The sequence below is a fragment of the Somniosus microcephalus genome, chromosome 1 (assembly GCF_052327205.1).
Source record: "Somniosus microcephalus isolate GS21.2 chromosome 1, FLI_Smic_1.0, whole genome shotgun sequence".
NCBI classification, from domain to species: domain Eukaryota; kingdom Metazoa; phylum Chordata; class Chondrichthyes; order Squaliformes; family Somniosidae; genus Somniosus; species Somniosus microcephalus.
Window position 1 is genome coordinate 46,429,996 of NC_140987.1, and position 24,368 is coordinate 46,454,363.

A 24,368-nucleotide genomic window follows, 5' to 3' on the forward strand; every position below is an offset into this window, starting at 1 on the left:
TCTGTATGACTCATTCCTGTGAGCCAGTCGATGTGTTGAGATGTTAGCTCTGATCTTAGTGATTAAAAGCCAACTTGTTAAAGTCTATAATTTCTAGTTTTGTGGTTATTGAAGGCACATCACATGCCCACTTGCAACAAGACCTGGATGATGTTCAGGCTTGGGCTGATAAGTGGCTGGTAACAATCGTGCCACACAAGTGCCAGGCAATGACTATCTCTAACAAGCGAGAGTCTAACCATCGCTCCTTAACATTCAACAGCATTACCATCGCTGAAGCCCCCACCAGCAACATCCTGGGGGTCACCATTGACCAGAAACTTAACTAGACCAGCCTCATAAACACTGTGGCAACAAGAGTAGGTCAGTGGCTAGGTATTCTGCAGTGAGTGTCTCACCTCCTGACTCCCCAAAGCCTTTCCACCATCTACAAGGCACAAGTAAAGAGTGTGGTGGAATACATTCCACTTACCTGGATGAGTGCAGCTTCAACAACATTCAAGAAGCTCGACACCATCCTGGATAAAGCAGCCCACTTGATTGGCACCCCATCCACCACCTTAAACATTCACTCCCTCCACCACCGGCGTACTGTGGCTGCAGTGTGTACCATCTACAAGATGCACTGCAGCAACTTGCCAAGGCTTCTTTGGCAGCACCTCCCAAACCCGCGACCTCCACCACCTAGAAGGACAAGGGCAGCAGGCGCATGGGAACAGCACCACCTCCAAGTTCCCCTCCAAGTCACACATCATCCTGACTTGGAAATACATCGCCGATCCTTCATCGTCGATGGGTCAAAATCCTGGAACTCCCTCCCTAACAGCACTGTGGGAGTACCTTCACCACACGGACTGCAGTGGTTCAAAAAGGCAGCTCACCAGCACCTTCTCAAAGGCAATAAGGGATGGGCAATAAATGCTGGCCTTGCCAGTGACACCCACATCCCATGAACGAATACAAAAAAAAAGTGTGGGTGTTGGGCGAAGACAGGAGTGGGCTTAAGGCAACCCCCACGCTCCTCCCACCTCGCCCCCCCCCCTCCCTCCGCCCCTCCAGGATCAAATAGCCTGCTGGCGCTCACTGTCAAGGCTCATGTATGAATAGTGGACTTGGGCCAGGCTCTGGAAGGCAATAGGGTGTCCCATTGTCTTGTACCCAGCAAACAATCAACACCTTCAGGAGAGGAGGGGAAAAATGACAAGAAGAAAAAAACTAAAAATCTGGAAATGTGCAGTGAGCAGCTGAGCGAGAAAGACAGGCCAACATTTGGGGTACAAGAATTGTTATGGTCAGCAGGACAGCCTCTATAAATAACAGAATTCCATAGAATTTGCAGCACAGAAACAGGCCATTCGACCGAATTGATCTATGCCAGTGTTGCTGCTCCACATGAGCCTCCTCCCACACTACTTCATCTCACTCTATCTGAATGTACTTCTATTCTTTTCTCCCTCATGTACTTATCTAACTTCTCCTCAATTGCATCAATTATACGACTGAAGAAAATTAAAAGGGGAGGCAGGAGTAACAGATGGAGGTTGAGGGTAAACATACACCAGCTACTGCTTCAAAGAGGCAGCTAATGGGTGTAATAGATTTTATATGAAGCAGGAAAGAGGTGCAGAATGCTGTGAACTATATAAAGGTCACTTTAGTCAGTAATGTGTAAATGTAGGAACATTTGATAACATTGAGTCATGCGAACTATTGTCACACGGCTCTTGGCAGCTTGTTTAAGAGCATCATTGGCAGCATCTGGGAATAGGCTGCCTGCTTGCTGTACCTGATGGGAAATATACATAATAATAGCATTGTAACAGCACAGTAGGAGGCCATTCGGCCTGGCCAGTCCGTGCCGGCTCTCTGCAAGAGCACTTCAGCTAGTCCCACTCCCCCGCCCTTTCCCCATAGCCCAGCAGTTTTTTTTCCTTCAGGTACTTATCCAATTCCCTTTTGAAAGCCATAATTGAATCTGCCTCCACCACCCTTTCAGGCAGTGCATTCCAGATCATAACCACTCGCTGTGTAAAAAAGTTTTTCTTCATGTCCCCTTTCGTCCTTTTGCCAATTACCTTAAATCTGTGTCCTCTGGTTCTCGACCCTTCCGCCAATGGGAACAGTTTCTCTCCGTCTACTCTGTCTAGACCTCTCATGATTTTGTACACCTCTATCAAATCTCCTCTCAACCTTCTCTGCTCAAAGGAGAACAACCCCAGCTTCTCCAGTCTATCCATGTAACCGAAGTCCCTCATCCCTGGAACGATTCTTGTAAATCTTTTCTGCACCCTGTGTAAAGCCTTCACATACTTCCTAAAGTGCGGTGCCTAGAATTGGACACAATACTCCAGTTGAGGCTGAACCAGTGTTTTATAAAGGTTCATCATAACTTCCTTGCTTTTGTACTCTATGCCTCTATTTATAAAGTTCAGGATCCCGTATGCTTTTCTAACCGCTTTCTCAACCTGCCCTGCCACCTTCAATGATTTGTGCACATACACCCCCAGGTCTCTCTGTTCCTGCACCCACTTTAGAATTGTACCCTTTAGTTTATATTGCCTCTCCTCGTTCTTCCTACCAAAATGTATCACTTCGCACTTTTGTGCGTGTCCGCCCATTCCACCAGCCTGACTGTCCTCTTGAAGTCTATCACTATCCTCCTCCTCACTGTTCACTATACTTCCAGGTTATGTGTCATATGCAAATTTTGAAATTGTGCCCTGTACACCCAAGTCCAAGTCATTAATATATATCAAGAAAAGCAGTGGTCCTAGTACCGACCCCTGGGGAATACCATTTTATACCTTCCTCCAGTCCAGAAAACAACCGTTCACCACTGCTCCCTGTTTCCTGTCACTTAGCCAATTTCGTAACCATGCTGCCACTGTCCCTTTTATTCCATAGGCTTCAACTTTGCTGGCAGCCTATTATGTGACACTTTATCAAACGTCTTTTGGAAGTCCATGTACACCACATCAACTGTATTTGCCCTCATCAACACTCTCCGTTACCTTATCAAAGAATTCAATCAAGTTAGTTAAACACGATTTGCCTTTAACAAATCCATGCTGGCTTTCCTTAATTAATCCACACTTGCCCAAGTGACTGTTAATTTAGTAGGCCAGATCACCAACAACGATGAGTCAGCCTACAGGGAGGAGGTCCAGCATCTCGTGAAGTGGTGCGCCGATAACAACCTGGCCCTTAACATCAAGAAAACCAAAGAAATCATTGTGGACTTCAGGAAGTCCAAAGGTGGAAGTCACACCCCCATTCACATCAATGGGGCTGTGCTGGAAAGGGTGGACAGCTTTAAGTTCCTCGGAGTCCACATCACGGAAGACCTCTCCTGGTCCCTCAATACCTCCTCTCTGGTGAAGAAGGCCCAGCAGCGCCTATATTTCCTAAGGAGGTTGAAGGGATGTAACCTGTCACCCCTGATCCTCTCTAACTTTTACCGCTGCACTATAGAGAGCATCCTGACAAACTGTATCACAGTATGGTATGGCAGCTGTAGCTACTATGACCGGAAAGCCCTGCAGCGGGTAGTCAAAACTGCCCAACGCATTACCGGCACCCGGCTACCGACCATAGAGCACATATACCAGAAACGCTGTCTACGGAGGTCACGGTCCATCATCAAAGACCCTACCCACCCCAGCCACAGTCTGTTCGCCCTCCTGCCATCTGGGAGACGCTACAGATGCATTCGCACCCGTACGACCAGATTTGGGAACAGCTTCTTTCCCAGGGCTGTCATCCTACTGAACTCCACAAATAAACTCTAAAGCCTGCACATCTGCCAATGCACTTTATTATGGTTATGTTTATGTTAATATACTACAAGCCAAATGTATGTTGAATGTTTAAATGTCTTAATCCAAATGTACACTCTCGGGAGCCGCAAGCCTACATTTCGTTGTACTGCACTTGTGCACTAACAATGACAATAAAAGTTGATTTGATTTTTTTGATTTGATTTGATTTTGTCCCAGATTATCGTTTCTAAATGCTTCCCCACCTCCGAGGTTGAGCGGACTGGCCTGTAGTTACTGAGTTTATCCTTACACCCTTTTTTGAACAATGATGTAACATTTGCAATTCTCCAGTCCTCTGGCACCACCCCCGTATCCAAGGAGGATTGGAAGATTATGGCCACCACTGTCGCAATTTCCAACTTTACTTCCCTCAGCATCCGAGGATGCAACCCATCCGGTCCTGGTGACTTATTTACTTTAATTACAGCCAGTCTTTCTAGTACCTCCTCTTTATCAATTTTTAGCCCATCCAGTATCTCAACTACCTCCTCTTTCACTATGGCTTTGGCAGCATCTTCTTGGTAAAGACAAATGCAAAGTACTCATTTAGTACCTCAGTCGTGCTCTCTGCCTCCATGCGTAGGTCTCCATTTTTAGTCTTTAATCAGCCCCACCCCTCCTCTTACTACCCGTTTACTATTTATATGCCTACAGAAGACTTTTGGATTCCTTTTATGTTAGCTGCCAGTCTATTCTCATACTCTCTCTTTGCCCCTCTTATTTCCTTTTTCACTTCCCCTCTGAACTTTCTATATTCAGCTTGGTTCTCACTTGTATTAGAACATAAGAACATAAGAAATAGGAGCAGGAGTAGGCCAATCGGCCCCTCGAGCCTGCTCCACCATTCAATAAGATCATGGCTGATCTGATCCTAACCTCAAATCTTCTATCACTCTGCATCCACCCGAACCCATGTGATCTCCCGGGAGAGGCGAAAAACCAGATAAAGACCCAATGGCCAATTTGGGAGAAAAAAATCTGGGAAATTCCTCTCCGACCCATCCAGGCGATCGAAATTCTTCCAGGAGGTCACTCTGTCCCTATATTTTCTACAGTACTTACCTTCTGTAAAGGCGATCTCCACCCCAGCCAGGAACAGGAATAAAACCATCTCCTGAAATCTAACACAGAATTAGAACACAGTAGGAGCAGAACAAGGCTACACGGCCCCTGGGCCCACTCCACTACCCACAGGGCCATGACCATTCCGAACCTAGACTCATGTCCAATTTCCTGCCCGCTCCCCATAACCCTTAACTCCCTTTACTTCTAGGAAACTATCTATTTCTGTTTTAAATTTATTTAATGATGTAGCTTCCACAGCTTTCTGGGGCAGCAAATTCCACAAACCTACCACCCTCTGAGTGAATAAGTTTCTCCTCATCTCAGTTTTGAATGAGCAGCCCCTTATTTTAAGATTATGCCCCCTAGTTCTAGTTTCACCCATCATTGGGAACATCCTCACCGCATCCACCCGATCAAGCCCCTTCACAATCTTATATGTTTCAATAAGATCGCCTCTCATTCTTCTGAACTCCAATGAGTAGAGTCCCAATCTACTCAACCTCTCCTCATATGACCACCCCCTCATCCCCGGGATTAACCGAGTGAACCTTCTTTGTACTGACTCGAGAGCAAGTATGTCTTTTCTTAAGTATGGACACCAAAACTGTATGCAGTATTCCAGGTGCGGTCTCACCAATACCTTGTACAACTGCAGCAATACCTCCCTGTTTTTATATTCCATCCCCCTAGCAATAAAAGCCAACATTCCATTGGCCTTCTTAATCACTTGCTGCACCTGCATACTAACTTTTTGAGTTTCGTGCACCAGGACCCCCAGATCCCTTTGTACTACAGTACTTTCCAGTTTCTTGCCATTAAGATAATAACTTGCTCTATGATTTTTCCTGCCAAAGTGCATAACCTCACACTTTCCAGTATTGTATTCCATCTGCCAAATCTCTGCCCACTTACTTAGCCTGTCTATGTCCCTTTGCAGGTTTTTTATGTCCTCCTCACTCACTACTTTCCGTCCCATCTTTGTATCATCTGCAAACTTTGATATGTTACACTCGGTCCCCTCCTCCAAATCGTTAATATAGATTGTAAAGAGTTGGGGACCCAGCACTGACCCCTGCGGAACACCACTAGTTACTGGTTGCCAATCTGAGAACGAACCATTTATCCCAACTCTCTGCTTTCTGTTAGAGAGCCAATCCTCCACCCACGCCAGAATATTACCCCCAATCCCGTGATTTTTTATCTTGAGCAATAATCTTTTGTGTGGCACCTTGTCAAATGCCTTTTGGAAGTCTAAATACACTACGTCCACTGGTTCCCCTTTATCCACCCTGTATGTTACTTCCTCAAAAAACTCAAGCAAATTTGTCAAACATGACTTCCCCTTCATGAAACCATGCTGAGTTTGTCCTATTAAATTATGTTTATCCAAATGTCCCGTTACTGTCTCCTTAATAATGGACTCTAACATTTTACCAACCACAGATGTTAGGCTAACAGGTCTATAGTTTCCAGCCTTCTGCCTACTACCCTTTTTAAATAAGGGTGTTACATTAGCAGTTTTCCAATCTGCCGGGACGTCCAGTGAGTTTTGGAAAATTAGTACCAATGCATCCACAATCCCTACCGCTACTTCCCTCAAGACCCTAGGATGCAAGCCATCAGGTCCAGGGGATTTATCCACCTTGAGTCCCATTATTTTACCAAGTACCACTTCCTTAGTGATTTTAATCGTATTTAGTTCCTCCCCCCCTAGAGCCCCCTGTTTGTCCAGTGTTGGGATATTCTTAGTGTCCTCTACTGTACAGACTGATACAAAATAATTGTTCAGTGTTTTTGCCATCTCCATGTTTCCCACCATTAATTTCCCGGTCTCATCCTCTAAGGGACCAACATTTACTTTAGCCACCCTTTTTCTTTTTATATAACTATAGAAACTTTTACTGTCTGTTTTTATATTTTTTGCTAATTTACTTATCCTAATACAGACTAGGATAGTAATAGTGTAAAAGGCAGAGAGGGGGAAGAATTTCAGAAGTGTGTTCAGGAGAACTTTCTTGATCAGTTCGTTTCTGGCCCAATGAGGAAGGGGGTATTGCTGGAACAGTGATCATAGTATCATAAGGTTTAGATTAGCTATTCTCAACTTGACATCTGTCATACGCCCCTTTTTTCTGCTTCATGTTACTCTCTATCTCTTTCGTCATCCACAGAGCTCTGGCTTTGGTTGCCCTACATTTCCCCCTCGTGGGAATGTACCTCGAATGTATCCGAACCATCTCCTCTTTAAGTGCAGCCCATTGTTCAATTACAGTTTTGCCTACCAATCTTTGATTCCAATTTACCCTGGTCAGGTCCGTTCTCAGCCCAATGAAATTGGCCTTCCTCCAATTAAGTATTTTAACACTAGGTTGCTCCTTGTCCTTTTCCATAGCTAATCTAAACCTTATGATACTATGATCACTGTTCCAGCAATACCCCCTTCCTCATTGGGCCAGAAACGAACTGATCAAGAAAGTTCTCCTGAACACACTTCTGAAATTCTTCCCCCTCTCTGCCTTTTACACTATTACTATCCTAGTCTGTATTAGGATAATTGAAGTCCCCCATTATCACTGCACTATAGTTCTTGTGCCTCTCTGTAATTTTCCTGCAAATTTGCTCCTCTATATCCTTCCCACCAGTTGGTGGCCTATGGAATACACCTGGTAGTGTAATGGCACCTTTATTGTTTCTTAACTCTAACCAAACAGATTCTGTTGTTGACACCTCCAGGACATCATCTCTCTCCAGCACTGTAATATTCTCCTTAATCAATACTGCCAGCCCACCTCCTTTCTTTCCTTCCCTATCTTTCCTGAACACCTTGTATCCAGGAATATCTAGTACCCAATCCTGTCCTTTTTTGAGCCAGGTCTCTGTTATCGCCACAACATCATATTCCCATGTGGCTATTTGCACCTGCAGCTCACCAACCTTATTTACCATGCTTAGTGCGTTTACATACTGTAAACCTATCTTAGACCTTATTGTATTCTCTCTTAGTCTGACCCCACCTAATACCGTACTATTTCTTAATCTAGTGCTATCTGTCTCTCCCACTCTTTTGTGCACCTTGTTTCTCCTTTCTAATGCTACATCCTGGTGCCCACCCCCCTGCCAAATTAGATTAAACCCTCCCCAAAAGCACTAGCAAACCCTCCCCACTGAGGATATTGGTCCTGGCTCTGTTGAGGCATAACCCATCCAGCCTGGGAATCAGGGGGAAAACGCTCTACTGGCTGGAGTCATACCTAGCACAAAGGAAGATGGTTGTGGTGGTTGAAGGTCAATCATCATAGCCCCAGGACATCGCTGCAGGAGTTCCTCAGGGCAGTGTCCTAGGCACAATTTTCTTCAGCTGCTTCATCAATGATCTTCCCTCCAACATAAGGTCAGAAATGGGGATGTTCGCTGATGACTGCACAGTGTTCAGCGCCATTTGCAACTCCACAGATAATGAAGCAGTCCATGCCCGCATGCAACAAAACCTTGATGACGTTCAGGCTTGGTCTGATAAGTGGCAGGTAACATTCGCGCCACAGAAGTGCCAGGCAATGACTATCTCCAACAAGCAAGAGTCTAACTACCTCCCCTTGACATTCAATGGCATTACCATCGCCAAATCCCCCACTATCAACATCCTGGGGTTCACCATTAACCAGAAACTTAACTGGACCAGCCACATAAATACTGTGGCAACAAGAGCAGGTCAGAGGCTAAGTATTCTGCAGTGAGTGTTTCACCTCCTGACTCCCCAAAGCCTTTCCACCATCTACAAGGCACAAGTCAGGAGTGTGATGGAATACTCTCCACTTGCCTGGATGAGTGCAGCTCCAACAACACTCAAGAAGCTCGACACCATCCAGGACAAAGCAGCCCGATTGATTGGCACCCCATCCTCCACCTCAAACATTCACTCCCTCCACCACCGGCGTACAGTGGCTGCAGTGTGTACCATCTACAAGATGCACTGCAGCAACTCATAAGGCTTCTTTGGCAGCACCTCCCAAACCCGCGACCTCTTCCACCTAGAAGGACAAGGGCAGCAGGCGCATGGGAACACCACCAACTCCAATTTCCCCTCAAGTCACACACCATCCTGACTTAGAAGTATATCGCCGATCCTTCATCGTTGCTGGGTCAAAATCCTGGAACTCCCTACCTAATAGCACTGTGGGAGTACCATCACCACACAGACTGCAGCAGTTCAAGAAGGCGGCTCACGACCACCTTCTCAAGGGCAACTAGGGATGGGCAATAAATGCTGGCTTTGCCAGCGATGCCCAGATCCCATAAATGAATAAAAAGAAAGCCTGGACAGGTCCCACGTCCCCCAGAACCGGTCCCAATGTCACAGGAATCTAAAGCCCTCCCTCCTGCACCATCTCTCCAGCCATGCATTCATCTGCTCTATCCTCCTATTTCTATACTCACTAGCGCGTGGCACCGTGATTAATCCGGTGATTACTAGCTTTGAGGTCCTGCTTTTTAATCTCTTTCCGAGCTCCCTAAAATCTGCCTGCAGGACCTCATCCCTCTTTCTACCTATGTCTTTGATACCGATATGGACCACAGCCTCTGGCTGTTCACCCTCCCCCCTCAGAATGTTCTGTAGCCACTCAGTGACTTCCTTGACCCTGGCACCAGGGAGGCAACATACCATCCTGGAGTCACGTCTGCGGCCACAGAAACGCCTGTCTGTTCCCCTAACTATTGAATTCCCTATCACTATTGTTTTCTCGATCTTCCTCCTCTCCGCCCCCTCCCCCCATACAGCTGAGCTACCCAAGATGCCGTGGACTTGGCTCTGGCTGTACTCCCTAGAGGAAACCTAGGAACATAGATGATAGGAGCAGGAATAGGCCATTTGGCCTCTCGAGCCTGCTCCGCCATTCAGTGCGATCATAGCTGATCATCCAAATTCAGTAACCTGTCCCTGCTTTCTCCCCATATTCCTTGATCCCCTTAGCATTAAGAAATATATCTAACTCCTTCTTGAATACATTTAATGAATTGGCCTCAACTGTCTTCTGTGGTAGAGAATTCCACAGGTTCACCACTCTCTGGGTGAAGAAATTCCTCCTCATATCAGTCCTAAGTGGCTTACCCCTTATCCTTAGACTGTGACCCATGGTTCTGGACTCCCCCGCCATCAGGAACAGCCTTCCTGCATCTAGTCTGTCTAGTCCTGTTAGAATTTTATAAGTTTCAATTAGATCCCCTCTCATTCTTCTAAACTCTAGCGAATATAAGCCTAATCGACCCAATCTCTCCTCATACGTCATTCCTGCCATCCCAGGTATCAGTCTGGTGAATCTTCGCTGCACTCCCTCCATGGCAAGAACATCCTTCCTCAGATAAGGCGACCGAAACTGCACACAATACTCAAGGTGTGGTCTCACCAAGACCCTGTACAATTGCAGCAAGACATCTTTGCTCCTGTACTTGAATCCTCTCGCTATGAAGGCCAGCATACCATTTGCCTTCTTAACCGCCTGCTGCACCTGCATGCTTACCTTCAGCGACTGGTGCACAAGGACACCCAGGTCTCGTTGCACTTCCCCTTTTCCCAATCTATTGCCGTTCAGATAATAATCTGCCTTCCTGTTAAACTCGCATTTATCCACATTATACCTCATCTGCCATGCATCTGCCCAATCGTACTGGAGTTTCTCTGCATCATCCTCACAGCACACACGCCCACCCAGCTTGTGGACCCATTGCTCTCACCAGTATTCACCGGTTGGAGAGTGAGATGCACACCAGGAACCCCTGCACTACCTGCCTGCTCCTCCTTATCTGTCTGACGGTCACCCATTCCCGCTCTGCTTGCATACACTTCAGCTGCAGGGTGACCACCTCCTGAAACATGCTATCCACGAAGCTCTCAGCCTCACGAATGCACAGCAGTGACGTCAGCTGCTGCTCAAGCTCCAAAACCTGGCGCTCGAGCTGCTTCAGCTGATGACACTTCCTGCACATGTGGTTGTCCAGGACACGGGAAGCGTCCTGAAGCCCCCACATGGCACAGGATGTGCATTCTATGGGACTGAGGTGCCCTGCCATGCCTCTATTTAATAAACTGAATGACTCATCAGCTATTCACCAATCAGCTCCTTTCCTCGTGCTGACGTCACTTTAGGTTTTTTACTCTGATGTCACTCTTTCAAATTCTGCCTGTGTTGAATTGTTCCCAGCTCTCGCTTAGCTCCCACTCCTCCTGCTCTCAGGCCTCCTGGAGAGGAGAGGAATGTGCCTTAATAAATGAAGGAGTCGAGTGGTAAATAGCGAGGACTGAGGCCTCAGGCTGCAGGATGATATAGACGGGATGGTTAGATGGGCAGAACATTGGCAAATGGAATTTAACCCTGAAAAGTGTGAGGTGATGCATTTTGGGAGGACTGACAAGGCAAGGGAATACACAATGAATGGTAGGACCCTAGGAAGGACAGAGGATCAGAGGGACCTTGGTGTGCATGTACATAGATCTCTGAAGGCAGCAGGACAGGTAGATAAGGTGGTTAAAAAGGCATATGGGATACTTGCCTTCATTAGCCGAGGCATAGAATATAAGAGCAGAGAGGTTATGATGGAGCTAGTTAGGCCACAGCTGGAATACTGTGTGCAGTTCTGGTCGCCACACTATAAGAGGGATGTGATTGCATTGGAGAGGGTGCAGAGGAGATTCACCAGGATGTTACCTGGGCTGGAGCGCTTCAGCTATGAAGAGAGACTGGACAGGCTGGGGTTGTTTTCCTTAGAGCAGAGAAGGCTGAGGGGGGACCTGTACAAAATTATGAGGGGCATAGATAGGGTAGATAGAAAGGAACTTTTCCCCTTTGTAGAGGGGTCAATAACCAGGGGGCATAGTTTCAAGGTAAGGGGCAGGAGGTTTAGAGGGGATTTGAGGAAAAAAATTTCACCCAGAGGGTGGTTGGAATCTGGAACTCACTGCCTGAAAGGGTGGTAGAGGCAGGAACCCTCACAACATTCAACAAGCATTTAGATGAGCACTTGAAATGCCATAGCATACAAGGCTACGGACCAAGTGCTGGAAAATGGGATTAGAATAGACAGGGCCTGATGTCTGGCGTGGACACGCTGGGCCGAAGGGCCTCTTTCTGTGCTGTATAACTCTATAAGGAAGAAATAAAAGTAGTGGAAGATGAAACTTCTCAGTTACCACCATTTTTGGTGATTAAATTACATTTATACTACATCTAAATCTATTGAATTTTGGGCCCAGTGTTCTTTTTTTATGGTGGTGCCCATTATCATCTGGCTTAGTGCTAGGAAGTAACAGCCTGGATTTACCACTGGGTGGGGGAGGGGAATTAGGGCAGCCCATAGTATTTCCCACCAATGCGGGTAATACCTCACCAACATCGTATAAATAACTGGGCGTGTTCATTCCAGGAACAACAACAATCACTTGCATATATGTAATGCTTTTAACATTGTAAACATGTTCCAAGGCACTTCACAGGAGCGTTATCAATCAAAATTTGACACCGAGCCACCCAAGGGGACCTTAAATGACCAAAAGGTTGATCGAAGAGGTCGGTTTTAAGGAGCGTCTTAAAAGGAGGAGAGAGAGGCAGAGAGGTTTAGGGAGGGAATTCCAACGCTTAGGGCCTAAGCAGCTGAAAGCATGGCCAATGGTCGAGCAATGAAACTTGGGGATGCGCAAGAGGCCAGAATTCGCAACCTCAGGATGTTCGAAATTGCTTCACAGTTAAGTAAGCATTTTTTTAAATGTCGTCACTGTTGTAATGTTGGGAAATGTGGCAGTTAAATTTCATACAGCAAGGTTCCACAAACCACATCAAAGATAACTGACCAGATTATCTATTTTAGTGATGTTGTTTGAGGGATAAACTGTTTGTCTCGACATTTGGACAACTCCACTGCTCTTTTTCGAACAATGCCATGAGATCTTTTATGTCCACTTGAGAAGGCAATCAGGGCCTTGGTTTAACGTTTTATCCGAAAAACAACACCTCGGACAGTGCAGCACTCCCTCAGTCCTGGACTGAAGTGTCAGTCTGGATTATCTCTTCAAGTGGGCTTGAACCCACGACCTTCCGATTTAGCGGCAAGTGTGCTACCAGCAAGGCTGGCACCTGAACAGCATAATAGGAACTGAATAGTTGTTTTGCTGACAGGTCAGCTAATCAAGAGTAAGCCTAAAGGGTATCATGTGATTACATCAAACTCGGTTTAGTTGATTGTGTTAGGCCACATGTACTGTTTGCATTATCTCTTGCTGTGTATCTGTAAAACGGTAGATTATCCTGTCATTCAAGAAATTTAAATGCATCCTACTTTTATTCGGAAATTCAGACAGAAGTGTAGATAGGATCAGCTCTTGTTCCATTAAAATACATAGGGGGAAAAATTCGGTTGCCACCAACGCCTCCCACGAAATTTAGCGGGAGGTTAGCGCCAGTGCTAACCGTTAGCGCCCCGTGGCGCTGCGCCACCGGCGATGACATCATCGTCGTGCGCAGTGTCCCACTCGCACCCCGGCCGCGATCTTCGGTAGCGCCCCCTGACTTACCGCCAGACGCTATGTCCGACGGGGTCAGGGGGGGGCCTACCTGTGGCCGGGGCAGCACTATTTAAAGGCGAGGTGCCAGGCGGCCATTTTTCTTGCCAGCTGCCAGCCAGCACCTGCCTCTGCTGCCATCCCCGGCCTCCTGACCCGCCCCCCCCCCCCCACGGAGTGCTGGCTGTGCTCCGTGAGCCCGGCACTTCTCTTGAGTGCCGGGCTCTTTTGCCGGCACTCCGATCCCCGGTGGCCCCGCTGGACACCGGGTCGTGCTGTGCAAGGCCCCTCCCCTTTAAGAAGGGGAGGAAGGCCTGCAATACCGCGGCACATAGCGCCGCGATATTCCCTTGCAGCGCCCCAAGAGGGAGGCAGCTCTTCCAGTAGCGCCCTGCTTCCCTTTTGGGGTGCTACCACTCAATTTTGGCCGTGGGGGCACTAATTTTTCCGGGGAAGTTAGCGCCCCAAAGGGGGCGTGACTCAGTTTTTCCCCCGTATAGTATGCAAGCCTTTATTGCAAGGGGAATGGAGAATAAAAGTAGGGAAGTCTTGCTACAACTGTACAGGGCATTGGTGAGACCACACCTGGAGTACTGCATACAGTTTTGGTCTCTTTATTTAAGGAGGGATATACTTGCATTGGAAGCAGTTCAGAGAAGGTTCACGAGGTTGATTCCTGGGATGAAGGGGTTGTCTTTTGAGGAAAGGTTGAGCAGGCTGGGCCTGTACTCATTGGAGTTCAAAAGAATGAGAGGTGGTCTTATTGAAACATATAGGGGGAAAACTTCAGTTGGTTTGCGCCTCCCATTAGCGCCTTAAGAGGGCGCTAATGGGGCGCAAAGCAACTAGCGCCCGTGCGCGGCGATGTTTGCGCCGCTCACAAAATTAACTAGACATTTTGCGGCAGCGCTACACACTACCACCACCGTCTCCTGTGCCAGCAGATCGTGACGTCAGTCGAGTGTGCAACGCCCCAGTGGCGCCCCAGACAGGATATTGAGTGGCGCCACCTGCCTTACCGCCTGCCGCTAGCAATGACAGGTTGAGGGGAGCGTTTTGCAGTCAGGAAGGGACTGGGGGAGCACTATTTAAAAGTGACCACTTCCTGCCTTTTTTTGTTGGTGACATTTTTGCACCACGCATTCTGAGACAGAGAGAGAGAGACTTCTGGAGAGATTCAACGCTGTGTGAAGGAGTTTTGGGTACTGAGCAGCACTTTGCAGGTTCATTTTGATTTGCCCTTCCTTGTATCGATTTAGAAGAGACTGCGGGGGCTGCACTCTGAGCTCTTTCCCTGGGCCTCTCCATTGTTCTTTCCAGCAGATTTGATGTACAGGTCTCTTCAGGCCGAGATTCAAGGCTGCAATGAGCAGGATGTGGATGGAGAGCAAGATCAACCCTCTCCTTTAAGAACTGGCCGGCGCCATTGTGTCTGTGTTCCATTGCTGACTGACATCACATGAGCTTCACCAGTGCTCTGAGGTAGCGCCTCGCTCCTCGGCCTTTGCACCTTAAGAGAGGTGTGTAACACCCGATTTAGCGCTCCAATCACCTCCGGGGGCGGTAAAAGCCAAATGTGCAGTTGGAGGTGATAATTAGTGCCAGGCGCAAAACTTTGCGCACGGCCGATAATCGCGCCCCAAATGGGGCAATACTGAATTTTTCCCCCATAAGATTCTGAGAGGGCTTGACAGGGTAGATGCTGAGAGAATGTTTCCCCTCGTGGGGGAATCTAGAACTAGGGGGTCATAGTTTCAAAATAAGGGGTCGGCCATTTAAGACGGAGATGAGGAGGAATTTCTTCTCTCAGAGGGTCGTGAATCTTTGGAATTCTCTACCCCAGAGAGCTGTGGAGGCCGAGTCATTGAATATATTCAAGGCTGAGATTGACAAGACATTTGAACTACAGGTGAGTCAAGGGTTATGGGGAACAGGCAAGAAAGTGGAGTTGAGACCAAGATCATATCAGCCATGTTCTTACTGAATGGCGGAGCAGGCTCGAGGAACTGAATGGCCTACTTCTGCTCCTATTTCTTCTGTTCTTATGTTCTTCAGATGATAATGCATGCTTGCTGGGGAGAGAGGGAGTGGGCACGTGATGCTTTCATTCTGAGGGAGTCAAATGTGGCAGAGCTGTTTGAAGGCGGAAAATGGACGGATGGCTGATTTTCTGGAGATGTGCAACCATAGTTGATGGCACCTCTGTGCAACCACAATACCCCAGAGGAGAACAGCTCTGATGTGCATTTGTGTAAACTAGGGTTCTCATTAACCAGTTATTTAGATTGTCAAAGCAACACTTCAGATAATCAGTCCAGTTGGGCGGGATGGGGTGGTGAGGCGCGGGGTCTTACACTGAAGAAAACATCAGAAAAATTATGCTGTACCATATTACCATTGACTCACAAGGCCTCTGATAGCCATACGCAGCTCATGAACATGATTAGCTGCCTCTTCATTAACCATCGCTAATACTACTTCCTCGAGCAGGACTGAATTTCTCACCTTCCAGTGCTTCTGGTAGAGGGTAACTGTTGTTGCTCTCATGAAGAGAGCACATGACACATTATAACATAAATAAGCTCATTTATCCATGTGGGTTCTGCATTGTCATTACAGACGTCGTCATACAGTGTAATTCATAGAATGTCTGAATAATATGAGTTCTGAACTTTCCTTCAATCTTGTCTTTTTTTACCTTCAATCTTTATGGATCCCACATTTGTCCAAAATCGTTTTTTGCCCCCAAGAAGATTTACCAAAATATGTACAAATATTGATTAAAAGACATATCAGGTCACTTTGAGATACATCATTCCAAGTAGTGCTGGTGTTAATTGGCCCAGAAATTCAGGTCGGGGGCTTCCCGTGGGTGCAAGCCCCCAACCTGCACTTCCCTACTGCGCCGGCCATTGAGCTGTGGGCCCGCGTGGGATTCTGATCCTGGGCCTGCTCCAACTGCCGGCGCGCAGTGCTTGCGTATCCCGGGGCACAGTTAGTTCGATGCGTCCCCTGGGATCACATGGGCCATGGAGAGCCAATGGTAGCAGGGAATGCTTCATTCATAAGTAAGACCTGTCAAACCTATAAATACTATAAGCCCCAAAACATCACTAAATCTTCAAATAATTTTTTTTTTAAATCACATTTTTAAAATAAACTATAAATTACATGAAATAACTATTTTAAACAATAATTTAAATTTTTGAAAAAATGAATTACATTTTCTAACGGGGCTAAATGTAAACTTACCTTTCTTTAAAGTATTTAAAGGTAATAAACCTGTGGAAAAAATGTTTTAATTTTAATTAATTTACCACTTACCTTGTAAAAAGCAGGCCTTGCGCCTGCTTTTTAAAAGTGTAACTCCTGGAGACTTACCCTCCCGGGAAAACCTGCAAAAAAAACGTAAGTTCGATGCGCACGCGCAGCCTCTCCGGCGTACGCGTTCCACCTCTGAACCCCTTCTTTCAGGGGAACGGAAGTGCCGGTTTCCCACGCATGCGTAGCGCATGCAGGAAACCGGCACTTCCATTGGGCTTATGGGTGAGTACCCCATGCGTACTCACCCGTGGAGACCCGAATTCCTGGGCCATTGAATACATTTATTTGTATTCGAACACGGCACTTTGAAGGATGCTACATTTACACTGAGGCATACTGTTACTGTTGGTACTAAAACATACAGGTTTATCCACAACATTGCACTTGAAAATATGCTACATTTACATTGTTACATGCTTTCAATTTGTGTCGTCATTAATGCATTCATTTCTACCCAAAACCGTTCCCCAGAGACGCACCATGTAGTGTCCCTTTTACCTTATTTTCTCGCTCTCGCAGCAGTCTGAAGCCCCGGGCTTATATGTCATATTTTCTCTTTGATTTGCCCAACAATCACAATGAATTCAGTGCATACTTAAAAATGCAGATACGTCTTACAGTGTCTCCTTTGCTTAACCTGTCTCTTTGACGACGTCTGTTCCAGAGGGTATTGTACTCCGACTGAGTGTCATTCAAACTTCTGAAATATGGTCTTCTTGGACCGATTAGCATATCAAACTAGTCTGAAAGTCAAGAACAAAGAGAATTTACCCCCAGTCCCGGCACCTGTTGGCACAAAAACGAACTACACTTTAAATTTAAACAGAGAGCAAACCTATATACAAGGTTAGACTTAATCCCATCTAAAATTATACAGTGATATGACCACTGAACCGATCACACAGATTCTGAATTCAGTTTGGCGTAGGCCTCCTGCAATTTAAACCACCATTTCGAATGGTAAAAGTTATCATACTTTGCTCACTTGAGAACCAAAATGCCTGACAAATGTTCACTGTTCCGTTTACTTTGTTCATTATCAAGAAACATAATTCTCGGAGAATTCGAGTATTGCACTTGATGGTACATTATATGATGGTAATCATTCTCATTGTTTTCAGAACTTCCCCACATGCTCTAACTAGCTGGACCATTAAAATGTACTTAAAATATATACCTTTTCATATATAATAAAAACAGAAAATGCTGGAGATACTCAGCAGGTCAGGCAGCATCTGTGAAGAGAGAAACAGAGTTAATGTTTCAGGTCGATGACCTTTCATCAGAACTGGAAAAAAGCAGGAAATGGAACAAATTTTAAAGCCAGTGTAGTGGCTGGGAAAGGGGGGAGGGGATGAAAGATGGAAGGCATCCTGTGATAGGATGGAAGGCAGCAGAGATTAAGAGACATTGAGAGACATTAAGAGATATTCAAGGCAAGAGGAGATGGTAATGGGACAGGTTAAGAAACAAAGGATGGCTCTAGATGAAGTGTAAATTGCGCTGGCAGAATGACAGACAGCTGCCATGTGGGAGAGAAGAACAGAAGGCCAAACAAAAAGTTTGAATAAAAATATATATATGATAGGGGCTGAGGTTATGATCTGAAATTGTTGAACTCTATGTTGAGTCCAGAAGGCTGTAAAGTGCCTAATCGAAAGATGAGGTACTGTTCCTCGAGCTTACGCTGAACTTCTGTGGAACAATGCAAGAGGCTGAGGACGGTGAGGTCTGAGTGGGAGTGGAGCGGAGAATTAAAGTGACAGGCGACCGGGAGCTCTTGCTCCCCCTTATGGACTGAATGGAGGTGTTCCGCAAAGTGGTCACCCAATCTGCATTTGGTCTCCCCAATGTAGAGGAGACCACATTGTGAGCAGCGAATACAGTATACTAAATTGCAAGAAGTACAAGTAAATCGCTGTTTCACCTGGAAGGGGTGTTTGAGGCCCTGGACAGTGGGAAGTGGGGAGGTGTAAGGGCATGTGTTGCATCTCCTGCGCTTGCACGGGAAGGTGCCGGGCAAAGGGGAAGGCGTGTTGGGGATGATAGAGGAGTGGACTAGGGTGTCGCGGAGGGAGCGGTCCCTACGGAATGCTGAAAGTGGAGGTGAGGAGAAGATGCGTTTGGTGGTGGGATCACGCTGGAGGTGGTGGAAATGGCGGAGGATGATCCATTGAATGTGGAGGCTGGTGGGGTGAAAGGTGAGGACAAGGGGAACTCTATCGTGGTTCTGGGAGGGAGGGGCAGGGGTGAGGGCAGAAGTGCGGGAGATAGAACGGACACGGTTAAGGGCCATGTCAACCACTGTAAAGGGGAATCCTCGGTTGAGGAAAAAGGAAGACATGTCGGAAGAACTGGTATGAAAGGTGGCATCGTCAGAGCAGATGCGGCGGAGATGGAGAAACTGGGAGATTGGAATAGAGTCCTTACAGGAGGCGGGGTGGGAGGAAGTGTAGTCCAGGTAGCTGTGGGAGTCAGTGGGCCGATAGTGAACCTTTTCATATATTTGGTTTTGGTGTGGGCAGTAAATTAGAGAGAAGAACGTTATCTTCAGAGGGAAAAGATTCACTGATTTGTGCATTTGGAATATGTGGAAGTGTATTTGTAGCTTAAAGATTGAGTTTAACATGAATTATTGGACTACATTCAGAAATGTGGTAGAAAATATGCTGGCCTATCAAAATACCATATCTTATTTATCTCCGAAGAGAATATATAGCAGCTATCTTTCTCCATGAGAAGCAATCTTCTCTGTTTTTGCCAACCCACTTATCACATCTTGACAATTTGCCAGCAGCAGTCTGGGGTGATCATTTATTGTGGTTTAAGATGGATTTTTGAAGTTGTTTGCAAAGAGAGACTGTGATACTAAAAAAATTGTCTACAAGGTCCTTTTTTCTTCAAATTCCTTCTGTACATTATTAATAATAGATGTAATACAGACTTCAGTGAAAGTAGCATGATTTTCAGATTCTCTTATGGTCAGTACTTTGTAAGCAAATTTGACAATGGAGGATGTGCAAGTCCATTACAATCATCACGATAACTGCTTTTGGAGAGGATTTCAAAGTGTGAACTTCATAATAACTGCTTTGCCTTTCATTATGCCATTGTGACCCTATGTCCCTTAGATAATATAGCTTTGGTTGTTCCAAATTATCATACTAATTCCCACGACCTCCCTTATGGACTCCAATCCAAACAGACCTCAATGCATTGAAAATACTTGTGCCAGACTATCACAATAACTGGCCTCCTTGCAGGTAGGCCCATCTTCTGAATATGGTGATATAATGATGTAATTGTGGCCAACAGGTCATTAGGACAAATGTGGATGTGGGTCAAAAGAAAGAAGTAAACCTGAATTATGCTGTTTCAGCCTTTTCCATTAAAAGTTCCATTCTGCTCCATTAAAAGGAAACCTCATGAAATGTAGCTGTTTGATTGGCTCAGGGAAGATCTTCCAGAAGGTTGGGAATATCCGTCCAAGGGAAGCCGTCATGAAGGTCAGCCAGGCCTATAACTGTGATTTAAAGTAAGTGTTTTGGAACATACTTAACCTGTGGTGATGGTTCGTGATTTACAAATCTGGTGGAATTCCAATGCTCAGAGCGATAGAATTCCAACCAATCTAAGCACATCAAAATCATAAAGCATAAAGGCAAACAACTGAGTATGTTAATCCTTGCAAAAATTAAATAAATATTTATTAAAAAGCTGCATTTATCTAGCAAAGTTTTCTTTCAAATTTACCAGTACCTTTCTACCATTTTAATTATGCAGTGCTGGTTATAATATTATTTGCTTTAGTCAGTGTGGATAATGATGTCTAAATGTATTCTGTATAATAATAGTGAGAAATTAAATAAGTACAAAAAATGTACGAGGAGCTGAAAAGTTCAAGTATAGCATTAGACAATAAATTAAAGCTCTTCTTGTCAATAAAGATATTGAATGGAATATATTCTACTATTCAAATTCAGCACGTGAATATTAAGTTGATGTAATACTTAAGATAGGAGTTCAAAGGACGGATATTTTATTGGGCTGGTACGTTGTGTGACTGAGAAGGATTCTTGGGTGACTTCAGGGAATTGTTCTTGATTGGTGTTTTAAATTGACAGCACGCATTGATGTTCTAAATTTCTTTTAAAACTCGCAGATCTCCCACAGCATTGGCGGCAGGCTGTGTATCTTAGGGAGCCACTTTATTACTTAATAGAACAGGTGTGTCAGCCAAGGGGCCCGAGAGCTGGAGTAAAGCAGTAACGTAATCCAAGGTGTAGAGTGGGAAAGAACTGGAGCTCCAGGTTGAATAAGAAGGTTGAAGCACTCAAGGTGGACCTGTCAAAGAGCTGGAGTAGTCAAGGTGGACAAGGAAGAGAGTGGAGGTGAAGAAGAAGTGCAGCCTGGCTTGGAAGTAAAGCAACAGTGACTGTGGAGAAGAAGGGGGAAAAATTCAGTATCGCCCCGTTTGGGGTGCCATTATCGGCCGTGCGCAAAGTTTAGCGCCTGGTGCTAATTATCGCCTCCGACGGCAAACTTGGCTTTTATCGCCCCTGGAGGTGATTGGAGCGCTAAATCAGGCGCTTCACACCTGTCTTAAGGCGCAAAGGCCGAGGAGCGAGGCGCTACCTCAGAGCGCTGGTGAAGCAAGGAAGGGCAAATGAAAATGAACCTGCAAAGTGCTGCTCAGTACCCAAAACTCCTTCACACAGCGTTGAATCTCTCCAGAAGTCTCTCTCTCTCTCAGAATGCGTGGTGCAAAAATGTCACCAACAAAAAAAGGCAGGAAGCGGTCGCCTTTAAATAGCGCTCCCCCAGTCCCTTCCTGACTGCAAAACGCTCCCCTCAACCTGTCGTTGCTAGCGGCAGGCGGTAAGGCAGGGGGAGCCACTCACTATCCGGTCCGGGGCACTACCGGGGCATTGCACACTCAACTGACGTCAGGATGTGCCGGCGCAGGAGATCGTGGCGGTAGTGTTTAGTGCCGCCGCAAAATGTCTAGTTAATTTCGCGAGCAGCGCAAACATCGCTGCACCCGGGCGCTAGTTGCTTTGTGCCCCATTAGCGCCCTCTTAAGGCGCTAACGGGAGGCGCAAACCAACTGAATTTTTCCCCCGATAGGTTTTGTGCAATATGAAAGGTAATTAATAAAAGTAGCAAATAACCAATTAGAAAAAAGAAAAATACAGAGTAACAACCAATCAGGCAGCAGCAAATAGATGAATGTCCGCAGCAGGAATAAAACATTTTGTAAAATAGAAATTAATGCTAACTGTATTGATGGGCAAATGCTTATAATATTTGTATCGCATTTATCTGTCATTATTTTAAACGAGGCATTATGGGTTAATACCTCCACTAAAGTAGCAAACAGACAAATATCATACCAATAATCTGGTGATATCACCAATAGTCATTTCTTCACTATAGTCATCACTCTTGACTGTATGTAGCACAGGCAAAACATCTTTTGAAAAAACCAAAAATTATTTTGCATGTGTGCAGAGACCGTCTGCTATGTGGGAAAAGAATTATTTTTACAGTCAGGGTATCATAGAAACATAGAAATTTACAGCATGGAAGGAGGCCATTTTGGCCCATCGTTTCCGCACTGGCCGACAAAAAGCTATCCAGCCTAATCCCACTTCCCAGCTCTTGGTCCGTAGCCCTGTAGGTTACAGCACTTCAAGTGCACATCCAAGCACTTTTTAAATGCGGTGAGGGTTTCTTCCTCTACCACGCTTTCAGGCAGTGAGTTCTAGACCCCCACCAACCTCTTACCAATTAGTTTAAATCTATGCCCCCTGGTTGTTGACCCCTCAGCTAAAGGAAATAGGTCCTTCCTGTCCACTCTATCTAGGCCCCTCATAATTTTATACACCTCAATAAGGTCTCCCCTCAGCCTCTTCTGTTCCAAAGAAAACAAACCCAGCCTATCCAATCTTTCCTTGTAGCTAAAATTCTCCAGTGCAGGCAATATCCTTGTAAATCTCCTCTGTACCCTCTTTAGTGCAATCACATCTTTCCTGTAATGTGGTGACCAGAACTGCACACAGTTCTCTAGCTGTGGCCTAACTAGTGTTTTATACAGTTCAAGCATAACCTCTCTGCTCTTGTATTCTATGCCTCGGCTAATAAAGGCAAGTATTCCGTATGCCTTCTTAACCACCTTATCTATCTGGCCTGCTACCTTCAGTGATCTGTGGACCTGCACTCCAAGGTCCCTTTGTTCCTCTACACTTCTCAATGTCCTATCATTTAATGTGTAGTCCCTTACATTGTTAGCCCTCCCCAAATGCATTACCTCACACTTCTCCAGATTGAACTCCATTTGCCACTGTTCTGCCCACTTGACCAGTTCATTGATATCTTCCTGCAGTCTACAGCTTTCTTCTGAAATCGAGTGGTGGCCAGACATGGCAACTGTATTTTGTTGCGATGAGCTGTAATATTAGATCAATTTGGACAAAACCTTTTATTGGAGAATGAGCCAACTATTTTGAGACCATTTGTAACAGTGAAGAGCATAACATGACCATAGCGATTTGTATTTTGATCCCTCGCAAACCCTAATGGGAAGTGAAGTAGGTAATTTGGAAAATATAGTGTCAACGGTATCTGACAAGTAATTGAGATGGAAACAACAAAATGATAGGCTATTTTCAAAAGTCTTCTCTTCTTGTGATGTATTTTATTCTGAAGAATTTTAAAGACTGCAGCCCTGAAATTCCTGCCTTCTGGGGGCAAATAAGTTGTGTAATCTGGGTGGACAGGGGAAGAATTTGTGATGGGACCTGGTTATGCCAAGTCTCTGTCCTTTGTGGGTTTTAAAATTCTGCCAGAATGGGAGTGGAGGCTTCTTACACCCACCACTCTCAAAGGGTGCATCACAGAAACAGGTAGGATTGGCGAGATCCCATCTAGTTCCACCTCCTTAAAGCAGATGCATTTGCTTGAACTTGGAAGATGTGGGAAATGCACAAGTCTAATCCATCCATGCTTATAAAGCCATTTCATTTACACTTTAAAAAAGTTGCTAAGAATCACTGTAATTATTATGGGTTGTTGGCATATGGAACTCGGTTAATTCACCTTCTGAAAGATGTTCATGTTTAGTTCATTCGATATATGGGGGGGGTGGATATGTAGTTGGTATCATTGGAGAGAGACAGGGAGAGAGAGAGGCACAGACTTCACTTGCCGGTGTTTGGTAACTATATTATGGCCTTGGATATTTTCATATTTTCATATAGTTTAGATTAGGAAATGTTAGGATAAGAAAGAAACTAGCGTACCACAGCAAAGCCACGGTGTTTTTATGTGCTTCTAACATTGTTGATGTATGTTGAAGAAAATGCAGACTTGTGCCTCTGGACGGTACAGTAGCCAGAGACTACCATATTAGGCAATGCCAGCTCCAGTTTGATTAGAAAGCAGTGAATAAATGAAAGCTTTTTCCTTTGTTCAGGGAGCACAAAAGGACCCATGCCTAAGTTTGCGAGCTCTATCTGTGAATATACTCTGCTTGTAAATTGCTTTTTATGCTGAAGTTAGAAAGTAAAATGATTGTAACCAGAAGACTGAATTTGTTGCTACTCAAGTGAGCA